Here is a 25,160-nt window from a genome sequence, read left to right on the forward strand (position 1 = left end):
CTGATTTCATGCAATAAAACTTACACATTTTTCTTTAAAATGCTTCCTTCGGAACGTCAGCTTGCTGACTATCTTAGAATCGCTGTAGTCCGCTGACAGCAGTCGTGGGAACAGGTGCATGGCCTGGCTGATGCAGGAGGGTCTCAGAGTGGAGCCACACTCCTGACACTGAAGGAGGGGCTGGAGCCATCACGCTCGTGACTCGTGCAGATGGCCTTGGCTGACCTCCAGAAGAGAAAACGTCAGTATCCAAGGAGGAAAAAGTCTATTAATTTCATGAGTGTTTGCCTTCGCAATGGCTAATACCCTGAGTTTGTGGCACCTGCTGTCTCTGGAATGAGGAGTCTTCCCTTCCTGGCAGACAAGCTCTAGATGGGAACAGGAGCTGTGGTTGGTGGATTGAAGAGATTTCCTTCTTGGGGAGGTGGCCTTCGAGCCTGACATGAAGGAAGCTGTGACTGGCGGGAAAGGGCCTTGGAGACAGTGTATTTACCAGGAGGGTCGGTGACTGAGAACCATCCTGTTCCGAGTGTTGCCATTCTGGTTCTAGAGTAAACTTGGGGAGAAACAACAGCCAAAAGCCCCAAGGAATATTCTGTGATGTTGATCACGTTTGGTAGATTTGTTGCTGAGACTCTGAAATGAGAAGCCCGGGAGGTGCAGGTCTATCAGGCCGTGGGACGTGGGAGAGCTGCTGCTTCAGGGGTTGGAGTCCCCGTGCCAGAGGCTCAGTCCTGCAGAGACTTCTGCACAGTGGGCAACTGCTACCTCTGGTTGATTGTGAGTCCCCCCGATGAATACCCATGAAAGGTACCATGTCAGTAAAGAGGCAAACTCTGTGAAGCATTTGGAGATTTATTCTGAGCCAAATGAGTTACCATGGCCCTTGATATTACCCTCAGGAGATCCTACGAACGTATTCCCGAGGTGGTCAGAGCCCAGCCTGGTTTTATAGCTTTTAGGGAGACATGAGACAATCGATCAAATAAATGTAAGATGTACATGGGTTTGGTCTGGAAAGGTGGGACAACTGGAAGCAGGGGTGTCCAGGTCATAGGTAGATTTGAAAATTTCCTGATTGACAGTTGGTTAAGAGAGTTGTCAGATAAGGGGTTGTGGAGACCAAGGCTTTGTCATGTGGAGAAAATCCTCCAGGTAGCTTTGGAGAGAATAGATTGTAAATGTTTCCCATCAGACTAAGCGTCTAAGTTCTGTCTAATTCCAGAAGGGAGGTGGGGTGATGAGGCAAGTCCGACCCCCCAGCGATCATGGCCTGGACTAGTTTTTTAGATTAGCTTTGGAATGCCCTTGTCAAAAGCAGGGGCTGTTCAGATGGGCAAAGGGGCTTCGAATTCTAATGTTTTTAAAACCAGAAAGTGATTGTGTTTTTTTCTGTGGATGACAGCCAGTGTAGTAATTAATATTTTATTAGCAGATTAATTTGGAAGTCAATGTGTTTTCAAGTATGTTAATTATTAAATCATCAACAAACAGAGAAGGGCTTACTTTGAAACCAGCCTGAGACTCAAGAGGCTCATCAAAGAAAACGATGGACTTGGGAGAACTGATTCACGTGTTTACTGCGCCAAGTTTCAGGCATTATGAGAAGTCTGTGCTGATACATTGTGACTTGAGAACTTAAATCTTGATGGACTCTTAAGAGTGAGGCTTTTTTTTTCTTTTCTTTTTAAATGGTCAGTGTTTCTGTCTCCTGTGTTTTGTCTTCCAGCCGCTGAGCACTTTAGCTTTGTGTTCACGTGGCCTTGTTCTCCGAACCACCTGCTTTGTGGCTCCTCTGTCCTGCCCACCTTGATCGCGTCTTCCCTGCCCCGTGGGTTTTATCCCGAGGACTGTTCTCCGCTGTGGGGAGGGGAGGATCAGTGGACACTGGCTTTACCGACTCATTTTCTGTGTAGCTCCCAGTTTCTCAAAATCTTAATTGTCTTGGATTCCCTGTGAAACTGGGAGTCAGGCCTTGGGCGCAGTACTGGGGCAGGAGGGAGAGATGAGAACAGGAAGGATGGGTTTGTCAGGGGAAGGAACCCCTTGCCAAATTCCTGTGTCTGTTTTAGGTTAAAGATGAATGGCCGGATGGTGGATGTCTCACCTGCTGTGGCTGGACCTCGCTGTGCTGAACCCTGAGCAGGGGCCCCAGCAGCTGCCTCCTGCCAGGCCGGGGCCACAGGGCTGGGCTTCTGCCTCTGGGAGGGCTCGTGCCAAGGTGCAAGGGTCTGCACCGCTCGTGTGTGACCTGAGGGGCATGTGGGAAGCTTTTCTGTGCTCCTCACCTGGGAGAAGTTGAGCTCATCTGGGCTAGAGCCTCTGGGGAGGTAGCAAGGCAGACGCCTGGAATTCCTGCTTTCCCCAGACAGCAAGAAAGCTCAGCGTTGCACCTGCTCTGAGATGCCCTCAGCAGCCATATATAGTTGATTTTAACATGACGGAAGGTGCCAATTAACCCGGCTCTGTGGAGAGCTTTGAGGAGTCCAGGCCCTGGGCCCCGGGCTTTTTAATATGTTCCTTCCTGAACAAAAAACAACAAAAGATCCCTGTGGCTGATGTCGACTGCGTGGGGTAGGACATGCCGAGCTTGGGTGGGGCTTGCCCCTGAGTTTCCTTGGTGCTCCTCCCAGCCCCCACGGACACCAGCCTCTCCAGGCCGAGGCTTGTCCTGTTTAGACCCTCGTTGGTGGGGTCTGTGGTCCTGGATCGAGGGCCCAAGCACTTCTTTCATATTATTATAAATGATTCACCAGAGATGCACGGCTGTGCCCAAACATCTCACGAGCATGAGATACAGCCAGTGTCGCCGCCGCAAGCTCATAATTCTAGTGGAAAGAGGAAATTTTACTTTTAATGTGCTCGTGTGACTCAGATGCAAATATTCAATTCTCATTAAACTTTCACGACCTTGAGATCCTCTGAGATTCCTTGGAAAGCCGTTCCTTGGCCCCACGACTAACTCTCCTGTGGAAGGAGGCTGGGGTGGTCCGCGGGGTCTGGGATCCTGCTGCGTTCTCCAGGATTCCTTAGGTTTCATCATTAGTCCCAGCTCTTCAGCAGATGGAGCTGATTGACTCTGACATTTCCATTATATTGTTCTTGTGTTGCCTCAGTTAACTTAGAATAACCAGTATTTACCAGAAATAATTGATGGCGAGATGGGAATTATTGGTGATTCCCTGACATAGGCAGCCTGTATAGATAAGCGTGTTACACGGTGTCTAATTTCTGAGATGTTGGTCCACACCTTCTCAGGAGCACACTTTCAGGGGTAGATTCCTGTGCAGGAGAAGCTGCTTTTCCCCGAGACGCGGTGGCGGCTCCTGCACTGGCATGGCAGGGTGGCTGTGTGACTGGGCAGGGCTGGACATGCTCCTGCGCTGGGCGCCCACCTCCGCCCTACATCTGTGTCGAGGGTGCCTGCCTTTGTTCCCCCAGGTCGAATTCATAGAATTGTATACCTTCCTGACACATTCCTGCATAGAGATGATTAGATCTGGGGGCTGAATCTCAATCTGACACGCATGTAGGTAAATTATTGACGTGAATGACTTGGGTCCTCCACCTTCAGGGTCAGGAGGCACGAGGTGGGTTTGGAGACAGCTGCCTGGCTTCAGGAAGTTTCTCTCAGAGCCTGTTTCTTTCTCTAGCAAAGTAAATGATGCCTACCTCACCGGGCTTAACACACGCTCAGTACTCAGATGCTGTCTGATCTTTGTTATAGTTAGTATTTGGGGAACAGCGTGGCTGGTAAGAAAATGTGTTATCTTTACAATTTATACAATGTCATACAAGGCAAGCGTGAAACCGGGACACTACCTTAATCTGAAGATGCTGGTGCTTAGTCTTCTCCTCAAGCATTTTGTTGTCATTCTGGCGTGTGTCAGCCAAGTCATATGACGGTACCGCGTGCGTGATGCCAGCTCAGTTACCTTGGAATGGGGAACCTGAGGCTGCCAGGGAGCATCCCTCCTGCCTCCAGTCCTCGGGGGTTTCTCTCTCTCTCTCCTTTCCTCTGTCCCTCCCTATCCCCCAATCTTCCTCACCACTCCTGCTCCCCTCCCTACCCTCCTCACTTACTCTACAACAGAGGTCCAGACTTTGACAAATCCCAGCTGGGCCTATTTATCGCTTGGCTGGGAAAGCAGAGGGAAAGGGGCCCAGTTACTACAAAAATAGAGGATTGAAATAGAATGTGAGCTATGTTTGCGTCTTGTTTTTTGGTTTATTCTGAATATAAAAGGCAAGTGTCAAACAAAATCGGTGCTAACTGCGCCACTCAGCTCCGAGTCTGCTTTGTCGGGGCTCCGTGGGTTCCCACGCCCTGGCCTTCTCCATGAGCGTCTGGACACGCCGTGGCTGTGAAAGGAGCATTCAGTTATGGTCCTTTGAATGTTCCAGAGTCATGTTTAATAAAAATCTTCACGTTTACCCACAGCCAAGTCTTGATTTAATAATAGGTACTGCAGGTCTCTGGGTAGGGCTGAGCCTCTGTTTTAGAAGCAGCTGCACCATCTGAGGGGCAGGTCCGTATGGGCTGGCAGGCGGCCTGGTCCTTGGAGCACAGGGTGTACCTGACTCAGTCCTGGCAGTGGGGGGCCTTGCAGTTCTAGGATGTAGTGATGCAACCTGTGGCATAAATAAAAAGCCTCATGTGCCCCCATGAGAAGCTGGGGCTTCCCCTCAGTACTGTGGTGTGCTGTGTTTGTGATCGTGCAGATGTAAAAGGGTGAGGGAGATGTCTAAAAACCAGGCTCCCAAAGACAGCCCTTCATGTCTGGTGCTTTCATGTGTATATGCACACGTGTTTGACGCGTGTACACCTTCACACGTTCACCTCTTTCATGCATGTACACCTGTTCCTGTGTTCATACACCTGTTTCGCGCATGCGCCTGTTTCGCCTGTGTATGTGCCTGCGCGTTCACCCTGTATTGCGTCATACGTTGTATTTTACATATTGGGTATTTTCAGTTTGTATCGTGAGCTTGTAACGACGTCGTGAAGAAAAGAGGGGGCCCTGGCAGCCTTTGGCTCTGAGAAACGTGATGTCACGGGAACAGATGAGACAGCCCGGGTGAGGCCGGCAGAGGCCATCGTGGCCTTGGGAGTCCGTGCACATCCACTGTCTGTTGCTGTGTGACAAGTGACCCCAAAACCTAGGGGCTTAAGGCAACATACACGTACGACTGTACAGCTTTTTCAGGTTGGAAATTCAGGGCAGCCCTGCTGAGCGGCTCTGGCCCAGTCCCCCGGGTCACTGTGAAGATGCTGTCCAGGGCTGCAGCCATCTGTAGGCTCAACTGGGCTGGAAGTTCTGCTCCAGGATGCCGTGCTGGCGTGTCTGCGGGCAGAGGCCTGGTCGTCCACACCTGGCCACTCCCCGGGGCTGCCAAGTGCATTCCTGCCCAGGGCCGCTTCTTTCCCCAGAGACGTAGCAGTGCTGGTCTTATGCCCAGCGTCAAGGTGGCCGGGTCAGGAGCAAAGACTTGTTTCCCCTACTCGGCGGCTACTCCTGCAGGACTGGGAGACAGTGGAGGTCGCGCAGGAAGGTGTTCGCTGAAGACCGTGCTCTGTGACTTGACGGGTGTTCCTCCCAGGAGAGTGAAATGGAGACTGGACGCCGGAAGCAGCATCCTGCGTGACCCCATGTGTAGTGGGGTCACAGCAGAGCTAAGTCCTTCCTTTACAGATACTTTTCAGAGTCTACCCGCCTTTAGATTCTCTGATTAAAGTGTCTGAGGAGGGTCCCAGGAGTCTGCCACCTGCCAGGCCAAGGAGGTTCCCTGCATGTGGCTCTCCCCTGACACCTTGAGAAATGTGACTCGAGAGAATCACCGAAGTTTCCTAAATGAGTCACCTGCTTTCTCTTCTCTTTGCTTTCATGCCCCCCCAGGGTAGGTCAGTCCTGTCCGCCACAGCGATACCTGCATGCTGGAGTTCCAAGGAGATTGGGGGTGTGTCGGGTCCCCCAGGGAGATTCGGTGACTGAGGATGCTGTCATAGCAGCCAACATGTCCTTATTGTTTTCACTTTTAATGAAGTTCAGTTACTAGGTTTTCTGAGGCACAATGATGTCCTTGTGAAAAATTGGTGATCAGGGAAGCAAGCAAGTGTGGGAAAATGATCCTGCCCTTAAATCTAAAAAACGATGAAACAGCAAAGAGCCCTGAAGAGCCCATGAACCTCCTCATGGGGCGGTGAGGAGACACCTCAGTAATGGCTTAAAAAAAAGTGATAATACTGAAGAAAAGGTAAACTAAATTTTGGGTCTCCTATGGGTAAAGAGATTGTGGTTTACATTTTGGATGTATGCGTTTATATACTTATTTATTTTTCTTTGTTGGATTTAGAATTAGTTGAAATAATTGTGTTTTTTTTATTTAAAAAATTGGGGTATACGTAGTCTAATCCCTTTGTGATATTTCTGTACTGTGAGACTCCACATACAAAAGTGAAGCCCAGACTGTCTGTCTCTAATGAGCCAGAGAGAGGTGGTCATCTCCTGCAGGCCGGTCTGGTCTCCAGGCATCTGGCCATCCTCCCAGTCTTGGGCACACCTGCATCACTGGTGCTTCCTGCCAGACTGTGACTCTGCCCAGGTTTCAGGAGCACCCGGAACTGGTTTCCTAGGGGCTCCTGCTTTGTCCTGGCTCCTGGAAGCACAGGCTTTTGATGAAGGACTCTCCCCACTGCCAGGTAAATTGGTGATTGCCCCACAGTCTGTATTTGTCACATGGGGCACAGAGAGTCTGGGCGTGGTGTCCTGGCCCTGGAGCCAGCTCTAGGACTGCCCGGCGGCATTGCCTCCACCCCTCATCTGGGAACAGGGCGGTGGGGAGGAGAAGGGAAGCAGGGTCTTGACCCTTCTGCGTCTCGAGAACACGGGAACACATCGTCTCATTGCCTCACACCATTCACAGCCCAAGCTTGTGTGAAGTATTATTTTATAACCTCCCCTGACAATGATGTATTTTATATAAGCAGCACATAAAGTGGTAATTTAATACCCTATCGAGCAGGATTAAACAATAAGGAGCAGATATCACTGTAGAAAAGTTACTTTATCCGGGAAACATTTATCTACTGCAGGTGGATGTGAATCATGGCTTCCTCCTCGGTGGCTCCTGATGAGCCTGTGAAATTCTGTCCTGTTCGCCACTGTTAGTTATAAGCTACACCTTTCCTTCTATGACGTTAGTTACAAGCTCTACCTTTCCTTCTATGATGTTTATTTCTTGCCGGTTCAGCACTGTTAGTTACAAGCTATACCTTTTCTTCTGTGATGTATATTTCTTGAAGGCATGGACTAAATCCTAATTCCACAGTATTCGATGCACATACTCAAGAGATACTTGTTTGAATGAATGGATTAATAGAAAATAGAAGTGGTGACTTCACTTTATTTCATTATGTCAAACTTTGTCTACACGGAAAATTTTATGGTCCTTTGGAAAAACAGGGCCTCTGTGCAGGGTTGTTAGAGATTGTGAGAATGCCGCAAATGGCTCTGTGGCTCTAGGCTCACAAAGGGCTTGAGGGACTTGGTGGCGCACCTGTGTTGAAAACTGAGTTCTGCAAATCCATTGGAGTGACCTGCCAGCACCAGCACACACAGCCCTCCTTCCCAGTTGATTTCTGCACAGAGGCTTCTTCTGAATGCCCCAGGTGAACGTGGGTTCAGCCAGCACTGCTGGGCTTCCACAGCAAGCCAGGGTGCTGCAGGGACGAGAGAGAAGAGGGGCAGGACCAGGATCTTCCTGGGCCCCAGTGCCCGTGTGGGGACGCTGCCTGGCCTGGCTTTTCTGGGGGAGGTCAGGGAAATGATGGCATGGAGGGACTGTTGGTATGAGTCGCTTGCTCAAACATAGATCCCAGGTCTGTGTGGGAGGCAAAGAGAAATTTATGTGGGTATCATCAGTAACATAGCAAACATGGGCTTCTTCACTAGGGTGGCTGACCCTCTTGCTCATCTGCTGAGCAAAGGCCCGGCCCGGCCCGGCCTGGCCTTCTACGCCTCCACAGTGAGCTTTTCTCAAGCTCTGTCCACTCCATGGAGATGGCCGGAGCCGGGGCAGATATGGGGTGTTTTCCACTTTTTATTTATTTTTTCTTTTTTGAGATGGAGTCTTGCTCTGTCGCCCAGGCTGGAGTGCAGTGGTGTGATCTCGGCTCAGTGCAAGCTCCACCTCCCAGGTTCACGCCATTCTCCTGCCTCAGTCTCTCGAGTAGCTGGGGCCACAGGTGTCCGCCAACACACCAGGCTAATTTTTTGCGTTTTTAGTAGAGTCAGGGCTTCACCGTGTTAGCCAGGATGGTCTCAATCTCCTGACCTCGTGATCCACCAGCCTCGGCCTCCCAAAGTGCTGGGATTACAGGCGTGAGCCACTGCACCCGGCCAGGTATTTGTCAGTTTTTGAAAGCTACATTTAAAGAATGAAATAGACCGAACAGAATTACTTCCTTTTGAATATTTAATACTCAGTCTACCAGAACACTTAAATATAGTTAATGTATTCAAATAATAAGAAAGAACTTTCCCTCTGTTCCAAAGAAAAAGTATAAACAACCTTTTGTCAGGGATTTCACTATGTTTCTAAAAAGCCAGCAAGCACTTTTCCTGAAATAGACCCATCTCTTCCTCTGCATAGACCCTATGAACATTTTAGCTACATTTCTGCTGTATCTTAATGTGATAGATTGTAGAAAATTCCTTGCTACTGGAACTTCACGATGCTTTCCTTTGAAACATCAAATAGAAAGTATGGATAGTAAATCTCAGACTAGTTGCAATTATCAGTCTTGGTAGAGCTGCCACCCACAGCCTCTGTCAATTACAACAGAGTGTGTCTCCCCAGCAACCCGGATTAGATTGCGGACCAAGCCAGGCTCACCCAGGATTCAGTGCAACGTCTTTCAAAGCTGTAGTCACTGCCCCTGGAGGAGACTTGAGAATTCCTCCCTTTGATGCCTGTGCATGGCTGTTCTCAGATCACAGCAGCTGCAGCAGCATCTCAGAGGATGCCAGCAGGGGTGTCCTGGGTAGTGACACCACGGTAGGGGCCTGCAGTGTCTGAATGAAATGGGCCGTGAAAGTGAGCACCCTAGAGGAGTCCACAGCCACGTTTCAAAGGTGCAGTGGCCCGAGGTGAACCCCAGAGCACTGAGGAGCCTGGAGTTGACCTGTCACGACTTCATTGAGAGAGCTGACTGAATTCCGTACCTGTGCGGGCAAAATATGGCTGTTTGCGCTTGGCCCCTTCTCAGTCCAGGGCTAGGGAGGTTGTCTGCACAGCTAGTGGGAGCTTAACTTTGTGCACACTCGGGGTTGGGTCCCACTCCTTTCTGTGAGCCCAGGGAAGATAGACATGCCGAGCTCTCCTGGAAGAGGGCCCTGACGAGTGGAAGCTGAGCTTCAAGATGGTCGGCCTTGTGGTGTGCGTGGCGGGTTCGGAGTCGGTGTGTGCTGAGTGGGGGCCCGGCTGCTGCTGTCGCTATTTGGCTCAGCAGACGCTGCGGGGGACGTGGCTCCTGTTGTACTTGGTGGTTTTCTCCTCACAGGAGTGGGTTTCCCTGCTGTGAAGGTGTCGGGGCTGTGACAGGCAGCCTGGCAGGAGGAAGACGCTCGTGGGGTTGTGCCCCGAAGCCCCCTTCCTCTTGAGGAGCATGAAGGGGGTTTGGGACCCTGCTTCCGGCTGCGCTCCCTTGCTAGGTTCTTGGCCTCGGGGGCCAGGAGAAGCTGAGTACAGGCCTGAAACCTGGACCCCTTCCACAGCCTCCGTGGCGTTTGTGGTGTGATGCGGGACGAGGCCCTTGGAACTCCAAGCCCTACCCTGGCATGCCCGCCCACTGGGGCGTCTCGGGCACCTGCTGTGTGCTTGGCTCCGTGGTGGGGTGGGCGGTAGCAAGGGCTGTGGGGTAGAGTGGACACGGTACGCGGATGATGAGAAGCGTCAGGGAGGCAGTGAGAGCACAGCTGAGACCTGCAAGGAGGGGACTGGCTGTGGGTGTTGGGGCTCAGGGAGCTGCCTCTACCCAGAGCCACAGTGGCCAGTGAGGGCAGAGCAGGGGACCGAGGCCCAGGGAAGCCGTGTGTATGGTTCGCATCAGGTGTGCGGGTCTGCCGGGCTGTGCGGCCCTTCTCAGTCCTGGCTGGGCCTGGGGTCCCAGAGGGAACGGAGGGTCTTTGCATCTCCCTCCTCTTGCTTCCCTGCTGCTTCCTGGTCAACGGATGCTTCTTTATTGCAACTCTGGCAGTTATTCTGCATATTAAGAGGAGTTTCACAAAATCATAGGGGGAGAGGCAGACTAGGGATTCATTTTTTTTTCTCCCCCTGATTTTACACGGAGCCTTCTACTACCCCTTAGTGTGGAGGCAGAGTGCAGATGCTCTACAGTTATCTATCCAGGAAGAGAAGAGCTGATGGGAAGTCACAGATCTGATCATTGCAATAACACTGACATTTTAAAGTGGGAGAATGCTGATGTCTATAATAATCAGAGTAAAACTTCAGTAGCTTCAACATAAAGATTCTGAGATGATCTTAGAGCCATTTCGTCCCTAGATCCTTCTGCAGTGTGGAGTGTGACATCTCTACCAGCCTCTGGTCAGTGGCCGCCTGTGGGTAACTGAATGCTTGAAGTGTAAATGAGAACTTCTAATTTTATTTAATTTTAGTCAAATTTAAATAGCTATATGGCCCGGGCACCGTGGCTCATGCGTGTATTCCCAGCAGTTTGGGAGGTCGAGGCGGGTGGATCATGTGAGGTCAGGTGTTCAAGACCAGCCTGGCCAACAAGGTGAAATCCCATCTGTACTTAAAAATATAAATAAAATAGTCAGGCGCGGTGACAGGCGCCTGTAATTCCAGCTACTCGGGAGGCCGAGGCAGAAGAATCACTTGAACTCGAGAGGCAGAGGTTGCAGCAAGCCGAGATCGATCCACTGCACTCCAGCCTGGGTGACAGAGGGAGACTCTGTCTTAAGAAAAAAAAAAGATTTTAAAAAACCCTACATGCCCCTAGTTGCCTCTGTAGGAGACGGCATGGTTCCAGAAGGTAGACTTTGTGTTGAGGACTCTGCAGCGTCAGGCTGGAGACAGTCTCCCTTCCTAGCAGCGTGGGCCCCTGGGCTGTTCTTCTACCAGAAGGGATGGTGGCGTCTCTGGGAGGTATCTGTAGACTCAGATCTGTGTGGATTAGTGACTTGTGTTACTCACAGATACTTAATTTTATGGGTAAATGAATACCTGGACTGGCTGCAACTTCAGGGCGAGATTCGGGAGTAGGGAGTGAAAAGTGACGACGGAACCCTGGGCTTGTCCTGCTGCCCCCAGGACCCGGTCGGGGTGCCTTCTCGTCTGAAGTCCCAGCACGTGGTCAGGGTACCCCTTGCCTCTGAAGCCCCCAGGAAGTGATCGGGGCACCAATCCCCTCTGAAGCCCCAGTACCTGGTCGGGGCACCCCTCCCTTCTGAATCCCCCAGCCACCTGGTCGGGGAGCCCCTCCCTTCTGAATCCCCCAGTACCTGGTCAGGGCACCCCTCCCTTCTTAAGCCCCCAGACCTTCCTGGCCTGCGGTGCTGCTTCTCCAAATGCTGTCCTTGGCTGTTTTCCAGGAGTCACCTGCACCAGAGCAGGCTGCGTGTGTCATTTCTTGTCGGATCTGGGGTGTCAGTGAAGCTCATTTATCTTGTCTTCCTCCTCATGTGCCGTATCTCACCTGTTGACTGACTGAGTTTGTGTGAGTGCGTGTTGTGCGTTCTCAGGCTGTACTCGGTGCTTAGGTGACAAGAACGTCTTAGAGCAACGGACTGTCTGCTCCAAAGGACGCTGGGCATGAATCGAGACACAGTTTACTTGTGGGGTTTAAATTTCCTGGGTGTTGGAGGCAATTAAGGGGAAACAAGGTCTAAAAAAGCCCCTGCAGATGAGGAAGGCAATAATGAAAAAAATTACTCTATACACACTTAGCAGATGATTTACTTTGTAGGTGAATTTTGCATTTCGGGAACTACTAAAGCTACTGTTTGTAGGGATTCCTTGATGAGATTGTTTTCTGTCTAGAAAGTAAAGTGGATCGGTTTTGCCTTTAATGCTGACTGACTAGAATCTACTTCCTTTTCCCCCCATTCACGTTAGGGTGGGGATTGGACTGGAAGAGCTGTAGGATCTCTTTATTTCTGATCTTAAATGAATTTTTTCTTCAATGCCCTGTTCTTTGGTTTGGGAAATGTGCTCAATTTGTACCGTGCTTTAAATGTACACAATGGTTCGAAATTACTACTTTTCTTTAAAGCTAGATATAACATCTTAAGTAAAATGTCATCTATAAATCAGACAGAGTCTGGGGCCTGGAGACCCCCCTTGTCACTTCCTTCCAGCTGTATCTCCTTCCCTGGCCACATTGCCCCTGGCCACATCTCCTCCCCACACCACGCCGTGTCATCCGCCCACCACCTCACCTCTGGTCACAACACCTCCCTCCCGGCCACATCACCTGTGGCCTCACTGCCTGCCTCCCTCTTTCCTGGTGGCCTCCGTGGCTCCCACTGTCTGCCCTCCCGAGGGTCTGTTCAAGGCTCCTTCCCCGTTTTCCACTCCTGAGTGGGTCTCGGGGCCTAGATGTTTCACAGGATGCAACTTTCTTCCCTTCCAGCCGTGGGTCTCTGAGCGACAACTCCAGAGAGGGCACTAAGCTCTCCTTACCTACCTGGGGGGCCTTGAGCCCTGACCACTGACCACCAGGGCTTTTCTGCAGTGTGTGGGGCAGACTCATGCATGAATTGGACTAAAAAGATGCTTCCAGGAATCCTTATTTTAAGTGCACTGGAGCAGAGATGGGGAGAGGGGATCACCGGGTTTGCTCAGAATTTGGTCCTGATCACAGCCAATGAGGCAACATAAGCACCTCCTAAATGAAGCGTTCCACAGACTGATTTTACACATGACAGAAAGGCTTCACACAATGAGTGAGTTTGAGCTGCATATGAAGGAAGAACAGGTCCCTGTAGGTGGAAATGAAAGGTAAGCGTGACCCAAGCCATCAGCAGCAGCGGGGGTGGGGTGGTGCAGACTCCCCATGGATGGTGGGCATGGCTGAAATGCAGGAGAGGGCAGGGGTGCGAAGGAACAGCAGGGCGGCAGTAAAATTCCCCTGCAGAGAGGGGACGTGACTGAGATATTATCACATGTATACAACTGAGAGATGATTTGAGGAGGATTTCTGGGAGCCTGTGGGAAGAGCACGTGGTCATCATCAGTTCTCGGGATCTCTTTTTATGAAGTGAAAATAGTCTTGCCTCTGCCTATCTTGTGAGCTGTTGTGACGATCAAATCAGATAATCTTCAGCGAGCCTTGTAAATGCTAAAGCTTATGACAGACTGTTCCAGCCCCCTTGTCTCTACCCTCCTTTCCTCCTGAGTAACGTGAACCCTGCTGGGTACCTCACTATCTGCCTGGTTTCCTCCTCCATAACGTGAGCCTTGAGTACTTGCTGGGTACCTCACTGTGCACCTTCCTTAGTAACGTGAGCCCTGAGTATTTGCTGGGTACCTCGCTACCTGCCGTACAGCTGGCTGTAGAATTGTCAAACGCACTTGGCTGGCACATAAGCAGAAGTGCTCGCTGGGCCTTGGGAGGGCTTTGTGACATGTGGGTGCCTTCTGTTCCCTGTTAGGCTGGAGCTGCAGGAGCCCTCCTAGACCAGACAGAGGACCAAGGCTGTGGCCTCGGGGTGGGGGCTGGGGGAGCTCCCTGGGTTTATTGTGTGGGTGAGAGCAAACTTCAGTCCCGCTGTGGCATTGGGATTCAGGGTTCCTTCTGGAATGTTCTGAGTGAGAAACAGGAAGTGCGCACAGGTGCGTCTTCTGCGGATTTTATGGTTATCTTGGGAGAGCACTGGTGCCTCTGAGCTATGAACCTGCAGAACCACTTCTTCCACTAACGGCCGCCTTTGTATAAAGAATGACTTACGAAAGATGCCACTTCAGATGGAGGTATTTGCAGGTGTGGCCTGAAAAATGAACAAAATGACTTTCATCTCAAGGAAAGTACCTTACATTTTTCCCAATGATAGACATTTGAGCTTTCCAGCGAATATTAAAACATAAAAATCTTGTGTCCACCACTTTCTCATGTGACCAATGGTGATACTGATGTGGGGTTTTTTTTTTTTTTTTTTTTTTTTTTTTGGACATATAATGAAATGTGGAAGCCGCTCATAACTCTGAACCAGTATTTTCTAACCAATGTGTGATTACAAAATCGTGTGCTGGTAAAAGCCATTCAAGTGCAAGACGGACCAGTCGACTTAGAAGGAATTGGGGCAGAAAGGCCCGTCGACCAGAGCACAGACTCTGTGTTGCAGACAGCCTGTACGGAAGTGCCACTTGTTACATTTGGCAGCAGAGAATACCTAAAATGATCTGAAAACACAATGAAAATACTGCTTCCTAATTGTATATCAGTATGGGGTCGGACTTTCTTCATAAACTTCAGCCATGGCTCTGCAGCCCACTGAACGCAGATGCAGGCATGAGAATCCTGCTGTCTGAGGTGCAGAGATGTTAGGTGTTTTCACAGTAGCACAAACTGTTGCCACGCTGCTGCTTATTTTGGAAAATGGTTTCTTCTTTAAGACTGTGTTAAGATGTAATGACTTTATCCTTGTAAAAGAAACTAAATTATGTTCTTTTTTTTTTTTTTTTTTTTTTTTTGAGACGGAGTCTTGCTCTGCCACGCAGGCCGGAGTGCGGTGGTGTGACCTCAGCTCACTTCAACCTCTGCCTCCTGAGTTCAAGCGATTCTCCTGCCTCAGCCTCCCTAGTAGCTGGTACTACAGGTGTTCAGCACCATGCCAGGCTAATTTTTGTATTTTAGTAGAGACGGTGTTTCACCATGTTGGCCAGGCCGGTCTCGAACTCCTGACCTCAAGTGATCCACCTGTCTCTGCCTCCCAAAGTGCTGGGATTACAGGCATGAGCAGCCACCACTCCCGGCTTGATGAGAAAGCTTTTTTGTGCTCTTTAATAAAGTGCAAAGGGTTCCTGAGACCCAAAAGTTTGAAAACCACTGGCTTAAACCGACAAAATTGTCCACGATTTTTCAGTGTATCTTCTAATCTGTTGATGGAGAGAGGACAGCAAGGGTTGCTTTACTTTTTTCCTTTCACAACTCAATGGTGCTGGGACAACTGGGGTATCCACATAGAAAAGGATGGACTGGACCCTTCCTCACCCTACACGCAAAGCTCAACATGGTTCCAATGTAAGGAGCTGACTGAGACCCATTCTGTCAGTCTGCTGGGTACCATAACGGACACCACAGACCGTGCGACTTAGACAATAGCATCTTATTTCCTTTTTTCTGGAGACTGGAAGCCTGGGATCAAGGTGCGGGCAGGGTTGGATTCTCTGGGGCCTCACCCCATGCTGTGTAGACAGCTTCTTCTCTGTGTCCTCACAGGTTTCTCTTACGTGTATGCAGCACTGAGGACTGTGTCTAAATTCTCTTAAAAGAACACCAGTCATACTGGATCAGGCCCTACTTTTAAGATCTTATGGGACCTAAATTGCCAAGTTAAAGGCCCTGTATGTAAATACAGTGACATTTTGGGTTTCCGGGGTTGTGACTTTAACATGGAATCTTGGGGGAGGGGGACAGTTAAGCTCATAACACCTTTAGGGGAGAATCCTGGAGAAACTGTTAGGTTGGATTAGGCAATGTTTCCTTGGCTGAGACGTCTAAAGCTATAACAAGCAACTGAAGGGAAAAAGACGGCATCAAAATTAAAAATGTTCAATTCAGAGGATACTATTAAAGTAAAATGACAACCCACAGAACAGGATACATTATCACGATAAGGACCTGATATCAAGAATATATTCAAAAACTCTTAATAAAAATCCAATTTAAAAATGGACAAAGGATTTGAATAGACACTCTCCAAAGAAAGACCTATAAATGCCTTAAAAAGCACATGAGATGTTTAGCAGAATTCGTCATCTTAGAAATGGAAATCAAAACCACCGTGAAATAACACTTCACAACCACCGTGATGGGTGGGGTAAAACCCCAGTATTGGACAGTGACATGTTGGTGAATTGGGGAAAACTGAAATCTTGATATATTGCTAGTGGGAGGGGAAGTAAAATGGTGCAGTTGATTTGGAAAAGTCCGACAGTTCCTCAGAAAAGCATGAAATCACCGTACGACCCAGCAATTTCACTCCTAGCCATATGCTCAAGAAAACTGAAAACATTTTTCCAAAAAGTATGTCATGCCTGAATCTTCACAGCAGCATTATTCATAGTAGTAGAAACAGTCCAGGTGTCTGTCAACCGGTCACTCACTGAGATTCCACTCACCTTAGACGTGAAAGATGTCAGCACCGAAGGTCACACCAAAGGTCATGCACTGTACGATTCTCCTCACAACAGGTGTCCAGAATGTGCAAATCCAGAGAAAAGGAAGTTGGCTGGTGATTGCCAGGGGCCGGTAGAAGGAAGGAGCCAGGTGCTGACTCTTAATGGGTTCAAGGTTTCTTTGGCCTGTGGTGAAAAAGTCCCGGAATTACATACTAGTGGTTGATGTGCAGCTTTTAGAATATGCTAAAAAGACTGAATTGTATTCTTTAATATTGGGGCTTTTGTGCTTTGTAAATTGCTTTTCAATTTAAAAAGGAATTCAAGAAGTTATTTGGTGTTGATATGATAGTATCCAAAACAAGTTACTATGTAACTCACGTCCCCAGAGTTAAACTTCATTTTCTGAGGATCTTGAAGTGTTTGAGGCTAGGAGACACAACGATCCTATACTGTATGTTACACCCCATCTTACTGATTTCTATCTCACATAACCATATTCAGGAAAAACTGACATGTAAATGTGAGCTGAATGCTATGCAGAGGCACATTCCTCTTACCCGGATGATCTTTAGTGGTACAGTAAGAGATGAGATCATAGCAACATTAGTTTAGTTAGTTTAATTTCCATGGCAACAGGAATTTGGCACATGGGATGAGTTAGATCTCCCTGCACAGCTCCTAACGGGGTTGCCCATTTCTGTGTGGTGTCTGTGTATATTCTCGCTGTGGAAATAAGTGATAGCGCCTGCACAAACACTTGTCCAGAAGCGCACACGAAGCTGGTGAAGGCAGAGGACAGGCGAGAGGGAAGCATGGCTCAGCCCTGGCAAAGAAGACCGTTATTCCAAACGCAAAATATTCAGGAACACAATCCTTGGGAAGACTGGTGATGTCTTTAGACCTCACCACTATCGGGTTGTATCTGTGCAGCCAGTTACCAGAGCCGCAGAACGGCGTGTGTTGGTATTGGTGTCCTCACTCAACGATTCTGACTTTTCCTGGTGCTGAGGATGACTGCATATGGCAGAAGCAAAGTGCTAATCTAGCACAGGTCATCATATCCAAGTTCTTTTCTATGAAGGCGGGCAGGGTTAGGAACCACCCCACCCCACCCCACTCCCCAATCCTATAAGAACTGGGATCTGATGATCTGTGCTGTCGAGAGAGGCAGGGTTAGAACTCCTCATTCCTCAATCCCATTGTTGAAAATAATAGTTGGATTGGGAGGGTTTTTACTCCTAAGGTTGAAGCCGTGCATTTCTGGAGCCTGGGCTGTCAGTCATGGTGGCTGGGGAATGCTGGGGCTGCGGTTGTCTGGCTGCCGGTAGCCCTGCTGGTGGGTCCTCCCTCTTTGACACCGTTCATTTCTGAAGCTTGCTTTCCCCGGTGTTGGAAGTAGCAGCACTGGAAGAATGGCCGCCTTCCTACAGTGAAGCTCTGGCAGGAGAGGAGAAGATACGGAGCGTCTGTTCAAGGACGTGACGTTCTGGGCACCGCACCATGCGTTCTGCTTCTCAGCTGTGCCTCCTGGTTGATGTTACCATCACCTGGCATTTCCCAGGAGGTAACTCGCGAATGCCACACTGATGGAACAGTGCGGCTCGAGTCCAGGGCCGCTGGAGCACATCAGCAAGGTCAGGCTGGACGCATGTGCTTGCTGACAGGAAAATGACAGGAAATGTCATGTCAGTTCAGGAAAATGACAGGAAATGTCATGTCAGTTCAGGAAAATGACAGGAAATGTGTTTGCTGACAGAAAAATGACAGGAAGACGACAGGAAAGAGGCCCATGAGGAGAGGAACCAGTAGATTCAAGGCAGTTAACCGAAGGAGCGAGCCATCACAGGCTGGGAGGACACCCCAGCCACAGTGGATGTCAGCGGTGGTGGCTGGACTCGGGGTCCGTGAATGTTGCATGATCGAACGTGTTTGGTACATTCTCAGCTCCTGCCCAGGTGCCTCCCAAGCATCGGGTGTTGTGGCTCCCCACACCCTTCCCATCTGTGTGTAGCATGACCACCACCTTCCTACCGTGTGTTTGTCCTATCACGGCTGCTGTGCCTAACGGACGCTTTGCTTTCCAGCTACTTTCCTATAACCAAAGCCCTTGAACGACTTTGCGTTTCAGAGACGACAGGGTATTAGTTTTTCATGATTGCTCTGAGGATTTCCGAAAGCAAATGTAACTTACAGGATGGAAGATATTGGAGACAGTAATTATAGATGACTTTTCTCAGTTTTTTGATTGTGGTAAAGTTACACAGCACTCTATTTTTAAGTGTATGGTTTTGTGGCATTAAGTGTGTTCACACTGTCGTGCTGCGATCACCGCCATCCATCTCCAGAACTTTCTGGTCTCCCCACGCTTGAAACTCGGTCTACCAAACACTAGCTCTCCTCCCGCCCCAGCTCTGGTAAGCACTACAGGTTGCTTACAAAATAAGCTTTTTCAGTAAGAGAAGGGGCAAGGAAAAGAGCTCTAAAGACTGTCTTGAGATTTGAGGAAGTGTTTTAGGTTTTGTTGTGTGGTTCCCGGTGTAAAGGAACTATTGAAGACGTGGGAAGGCGAAGGTCTGTGATCTCAGGAAGTGCTGGGCTGGGCAGCTTTCCCACTGTGACGGGGGCACTTGCCCTCAAACCTGCCTGAGATAATCGCGTGAGGATGGTGCTGCATTGTGACAGCTCTGAACTTGGTCTCCTTGAACGTTGCCAGGTACATAAGCTTTGGCGGTTACCGTCTAGTGTCTGTGGGAGACCTAGAATTTGAACATTGTTGACTTTAGGACACACTCATTTTATAACACTCTACCTGTTCTCATCAGTAGGAAATATGCTGTGTCCTTTTTTTTTTTTTTTTTTTGAGAGGGAGTCTCGCTCTGTCGCCCAGGCTGGGGTGCAGTGGCCGGATCTCAGCTCACTGCAAGCTCCGCCTCCTGGGTTTACGCCATTCTCCTGCCTCAGCCTCCCGAGTAGCTGGGACTACAGGCGCCCGCCACCTCGCCCGGTTAGGTTTTTTTTTTTTTTTTTTTTTTTTTCAGTAGAGATGGGGTTTCACCGTGTTAGCCAGGATGGTCTCGATCTCCTGACCTCGTGATCCGCCCGTCGTGGCCCCCCAAAGTGCTGGGATTACAGGCTTGAGCCACCGCGCGCGGCCTTTTTTTTTTTTTTTTTTTTTTTTTTTCCCTTAATATTCTGTGTTGCTGTAACAGTAGTTGCAGCGGACGTTACTTCTGGTTCATGGTCATCACCAAACACAAGCTTCAGGAAACCGTGTGAAAAATGAAGGGGAAAGTGCTTTTCTGCAAAGGGCTTTTTTGAACATCCTGTTTTTTTCTGGAATATCTGTTTTGGTGTAAAACGTTTTCATATTTAGGGATTTGTAACATGTTTTATACTGGTTAGCTTTGAAACCCCATGTTTTTGCATGCCATGGGGCTGCTTTATCCTGTTATTCTATGATATAGCAGGTTGGCAAAACTATTGGTTATTTCACTTTAAAAACCAAAGCAGCTTACAGATTGAGTGTGATTCTTGTAAGAATTTAATTGTAAAATTGATTTGTGTTCAACAAGCTTACTGGAATGGCTAGATCCGTGGACAAAAAGATAAGAACATGTCAAGTCTCTGGGCCAGGAAGGACTTCCAAATAATACAAGTGATACACATTAATTTCTTAACAAAAGATTAGATTTAGTACATAACTGTTTAAAACCTCCATATTTTCTATTATAGCCATTCCACAGTGCCCATGGGGGTGGCCTGCAGGACTGCCTATGGAATCCAAGGTCTTTGGGCGTTGAGGTCCCTGCAATAAAATGGCATCGTGTTTGCATATGACATATGCACATCCTCCTGCAGACAGTCATGTCAGGGTTGCTCGTAACAGCTATACCATGGACATACCATGCGAGTAGTTGTTTAATGAATAATAAAGTCTGAATGCTTAGTACAAACACATTAAAAAATATGTTGATCTATGGTTGGTTGAATCCACAGGCCTGGAACCCGGGGAGAGAGTACAAACTCTAGAAGCAAAACGAACAAAGCACTTGAGGTCAGCAGTGACGGGTGTGGGATCACACTGAATCTCATGTGTTTTGCTGTCTGTGTCACTGTGTCCCGTGTAAACGGGAATCATTTGTAGCTTAAGGTAAAATAGGTAACAGGAAACACTACAGAGTGGGCACGAAGGCGCGCCCCTCATTACCCCGTGTTACAGCCAAGCGTCTGCCTCCTGGGGAAGGATTTGTTCTGTGGGGAGACTAGATGTTGATGATTTCCGGATGTGTGAAGGGAAACTCCCTCCGAGAAGCGTGGCTTTGGCCGGAGCACATCAGACGAGAGTTAGCGTGGCATGGAGTTTCCACAGTGGCCCTCAGGCCTGCTGCTTCTCTCCTCTCCCCACCCCGGCCCTGACTCTTACCAAGGGAGGCAAGTTCAGCTCCAGCTGAGCCCCGCACAGGGCTGTGGGTCTCTAGGGCAGGTGCCCACCTTCGCCTGAACAGGCTGTGTCAGAGGAGGGTCTGGCTGTACTTGAGCTGTGAGAGATGCTCTCAGAGATCCAGCATCCTGAAAACCCAGGTGCTGAAGGTTCCTCCTCTTCCACCATCCTGCGGGGAAGGGGGTCTTATCCTGCTTCCCCTCAACCCGAGCTGACTTCTTGTCTGTTCTGTACACCTAGGTTTTCAGAACAGTTTTGTTAATCATCTAGCAGACAAACAACCATAAGGTGACAGCCTGGGAGGGTAGACGGCGCTGGAAGGTAGTTTCCTGAATAACAGCGTTCAGTTTCCTGTTTTGCCATCATTTGACCCAAGGCCCCAAGATAATTGAAATATTGTCAGCCAAACACCGATTTTTTATCTGAGTTTTTTTTTTTTCTTTTTAAGTTATGGGTGCAAACTTATAACCAGGGACCTGACAAAAGAGAAGGATTTATTTGCAAAGTGAATGTCGGGGATGGTTGGCATTTGCCAACTCTGACTAGCAGGGACCCAGGCTACTTCCGTTCTGCCGCCCGACTCCTGACCCTCCAGCTCCTGACCCTGTTCCCACCAGCAGGAAGAGGAGCGGGAAGGTGCCTTTTCCCCTTTAAGGGGATGAGGTGAGAGTTGCACCTGCCAGTTTGCTAGTCCCTGGGGTGATTCTCCAGCATGGGTGGGAGTTGGGTTTGGAGGCCTGAGCCCCGTGAAGCTGGGGTTGCTGTTCCCTGAGCAGCAGGAAACTGGACTCTGGGAAGTGGGGTCAGAGGGTAGCATCCTCAGGAGGGGCCTCTCGTCCCGTTTGACATCTTCACTGCAAAAGGGGGTGTGGGCTTCATGGTCCATTGACAAATAGAACGTTATTTTTGTGTTGTTTTTTAAGCACATCGAATCCTAATTCCTTTGGCCTTTACTAAAGTGGCATTTTGTAATTCCACATGATTTCATTGATATACTCGCAGGAAAGAATGCTTCCTGTAAACCAGAAGGATCTCTGAGACGGTTCTCGGCCCATAGAGAGTTCATTTTCCCAAGGTGAAAGACACAGCCTCAGGCGGGGTTGAGGACACACTGCAACAGCCTCAGGAAGTCCTGGACATGTGTCCAAGGTGTTTGGGACACAACTTGGTCTTACACATTTTAGGGAGACGTGAGACATCAATATATATGAGATGTATGTTGGTTCGGTCCAGGAAGGGAGGCACGGCTCCAAGCGGGGATGGGTTTCCAGGTCACAGGTAGATCAGACAAATGTGTTTCTGGTGTACCTTTCCAGAGGAAGCAGCCAGATCCGCATTTATCTCCGTGTGCAGATGGGGACTTTGAATTCTCTCCTCTGTCCATGAGGAATTTCCTTGTGGATCGGTTGTGAGGGAGGTACGTGGCTTTTTTTCCTCCTCCCCCCAGTAGCTGTCTCTGTTCGGAAGAGCATGGGAGGCAGGTTTGCTCTAAGCTCTTCCTCACTTTGACGTCCCTTTATCGTAGTGATTTTGGGGTCCTGAGATGTAGTTTCAACTTCATGTTTCTGAACACACTGGCACTGGAAACAGTATTGTAGGAGGCATCTAACTTACTTAGAAGAAGAATCTATTTGGAAGGACTTGAGCACATTCCTCCTTGAGAGAACCAAGCCTTTGTTTAGTTTGCTTTGCCCCGAGGCTGTTACGCTGCCCCAGGCTGTGCGGCCTTAGAAAGCTGTGCCCCTGTGAGCTACTGCCTGTGGAATCTGGTGACTTTGAAGTTAATCCAGCAGCTACATGTTTTGGAAAGCAGATTGCCTCTTAAAGTGTTGGTGATTATGATTCTAGCACTAGAATTTCAGTGTGTATTTTCCACCTTCTTACTTTGTCTCCTCATACACTGAGATACTGCTGCATTTGCCCTTAGGCTTCACGGAGGGAGGGTCAGTTCTGACCCTTTCTTAGATATTGACCTTGAACGGACAGAATCGAGATTCAGAAAAACTCTCGAGCTGTGAGAGTGTGCTGATATCTATGTAAGTGGGGTTCATGTGTCAAACTCAGGTTTAAGAAAAACCAATTCTAGGCTGGGCATAGTGGCTCACACCTGTCATCCCAGCACCTTGGGAGACTGAGGTGGGCAGTTCACTTTTGAGCCCAGGAATTCGAGACCAGCCTGGGGAACATAGCAAGACCCTGACTCTACAAAAAATTAAATAGGAGTGGTGATGTATACCTGTGGGCCCAGCTACTCGGAAGCTGAGGCTGGAGGTTCACCCAAGCCTGGCAGGTTGAGGCTGCAGTGAACCATGATAGCACCACTGTACTTATGGTGCACTGTGCCTGAGTGACAGAAGAACAACCACCCCCCCCCACACAAAGTATCAATTCATGCAGTGGCCAGTTCTGCTGGGACCACCTGTTAAGGCTACTCTGGGCCTCACGGTGTGAGAAGGGTCTGTCCAGCGGTGAGAAGGAGTGGCTTGAAGGCCTAAAAGCCAGTTGCTGTGGTTCAGCATGACTGCGGGTGTGGAGTTGGGGGAACGGCTCTCCATGGCATGAGTGGGTAAACGGATGGGCTTCCAGAACGAGCCCCTGTGACTTTGCCTGGTTTGCATCCGTCCAATACAAATCCACAGGCTCTTACTCTAGCAGCTTCTGCCGGGGCTGATGGACTGGCCTGGGGACAGAGGGTGCCCTCAGAGCCTCAGGGTGCTGTCTGGTTTAGGAAGAGCACTTAGTCACCTAGATCTAGGATTTATGACACTACAAGGGGACTCGTCACACTCGGAGCAGCAGCCATCTGCATTCTAGACTTGGTTCTAGGTGAAGTATTTTGGAGCCTGTTGGTACCCTGTGTTCTGTTTATGTGTAAAACAAGTTAGAGTTATAACTAGTTAAAACCTGTTTTTAAAATTTTGCCACAGAATATGGCAATTGTGGTGGAGCCTGGCCAGAGACCCCCACACTTGGACGCTGCCGTGTGCTGGGGCTGCAGGTGTTGACTGCATCTGCTGTCCCTCCCGGCGTGTCTGTGTTCTTGACACGGGCGCCCATCGAGGCTCGGCCTGTGAGAATCGTGCCACCGTTTGTCTCCGTGTTCCTCTGAGGTTCCGCAGACTTCACGGTCCCATGGCAGAGCGTACGGTATCTGCTTGCGTACGCTCTGATTTTCCCAAACCCCAGGACAGGCCAAGAGTTAGTTACACACAACTGCAGAGGGCCCCGTGGTGTGGATTTGCGGTGACACAGCCTTTCCCCAGCTCGGCCTTCGTCTCCAGAGTTGGCTTTAGGGCGATAGAAGCTTCCTTCAGACTGGGGGGCCCTGAAGCTTTGGTGCTAGGAATTCGGTGAGCAGCACGGATGATACCCCATTTCTCTGCATTTGTAGCAATAGTTGTTAACATGACCACGAGATGTACAGAGGAAGGAAAAAGGAGGTTTTATTTTCAGAGTAACACTCTGTGCTTTGGGAAATGTGGTCTTGGGGGAGCTGTAAGCACACGCCCCTCAGGAGGAGAGGAGTCCGCGGCATTACACGTTCCGGGGTTTGTTGGCTGTGTGTGTTCATCGGGCTCAAGGAATGTCTGAACGTTTACAGGGAAAGTGGGGTTTGTTCATCCGGTTCGTGCAATGTCTGAACACTTACAGGGAAAATCTAGCACACATGCAGTGAGTTAACCTGTAACATCCATGTTCGCCTTGGGGCGAGCGTAACATTTGAAATGAAGTGGACTGGGCGTGTCATATACAAAGGTGAGCTGTTGGGTGCAGATGTTTATGCGCAGCCTCAGTCACAGACAGGACTGGCTCAAGGTCTGCAGCTTGTGGCGGGAAAGGACACTCACGAGGTCATTCTGTCCAGTTGGGGCTGCCGGCAGGGTCCCGGGGGGGGTTGTCTGGTCAGCCAGCGTCTGGAGTCCACCCAGGTCCCGTGGACAGCGTTCCTCTAAACCAGGCTTCTGATTGTGGAGGAGACTTCATGCTGGTTAACACACTTTACAGGAGTACTGCCGTGGGGCTTTGGGGTTGACCTTCCCTATGATGCCAGTTACATTTCTCTCCAGATCTCATCATAGCCACAGAGATTGTACCTCCTCTGACAGCTGGGGGTGCCATGTTGATATAGTAATTTATTGTATTAAACTTTTTATTACTATTTTAATAACCTTTTTTTTTTTCTTTTTAAAGAGATAGGGTATTGCTGTGTTACTCAAGCCAGTCTTGAACTCCTGGCCTCAAGCAATCCTCCCACCTCGGCCTCCCAAAGTGCTGGGCTTATAGACGTGAGCCAGTGCGCCCAGCCTACAGCCATGTTTTTAAAACTCAGCTGTTTAAAAATCCTACTCCT

At 49.4% G+C, this 25,160-nt stretch overlaps 1 protein-coding gene across 1 annotated transcript in view; it reads left to right on the forward strand.

Moving 5' to 3' along the window:
- The first annotated feature begins 785 nt into the window (after positions 1-785).
- LOC139363033 (disco-interacting protein 2 homolog C-like) overlaps positions 786-25,160 on the forward strand; it is a 114,889-nt gene continuing 90,514 nt past the window's right edge. Inside the window, exon 1 of the mRNA XM_071095914.1 lies at positions 786-1,662. The gene's annotated coding sequence lies outside the window, so the exon portion shown is untranslated. The remainder of the gene's footprint in view (positions 1,663-25,160) is intronic.

This window comes from Macaca nemestrina, chromosome 4, assembly GCF_043159975.1.
Source record: "Macaca nemestrina isolate mMacNem1 chromosome 4, mMacNem.hap1, whole genome shotgun sequence".
NCBI lineage: Eukaryota > Metazoa > Chordata > Mammalia > Primates > Cercopithecidae > Macaca > Macaca nemestrina.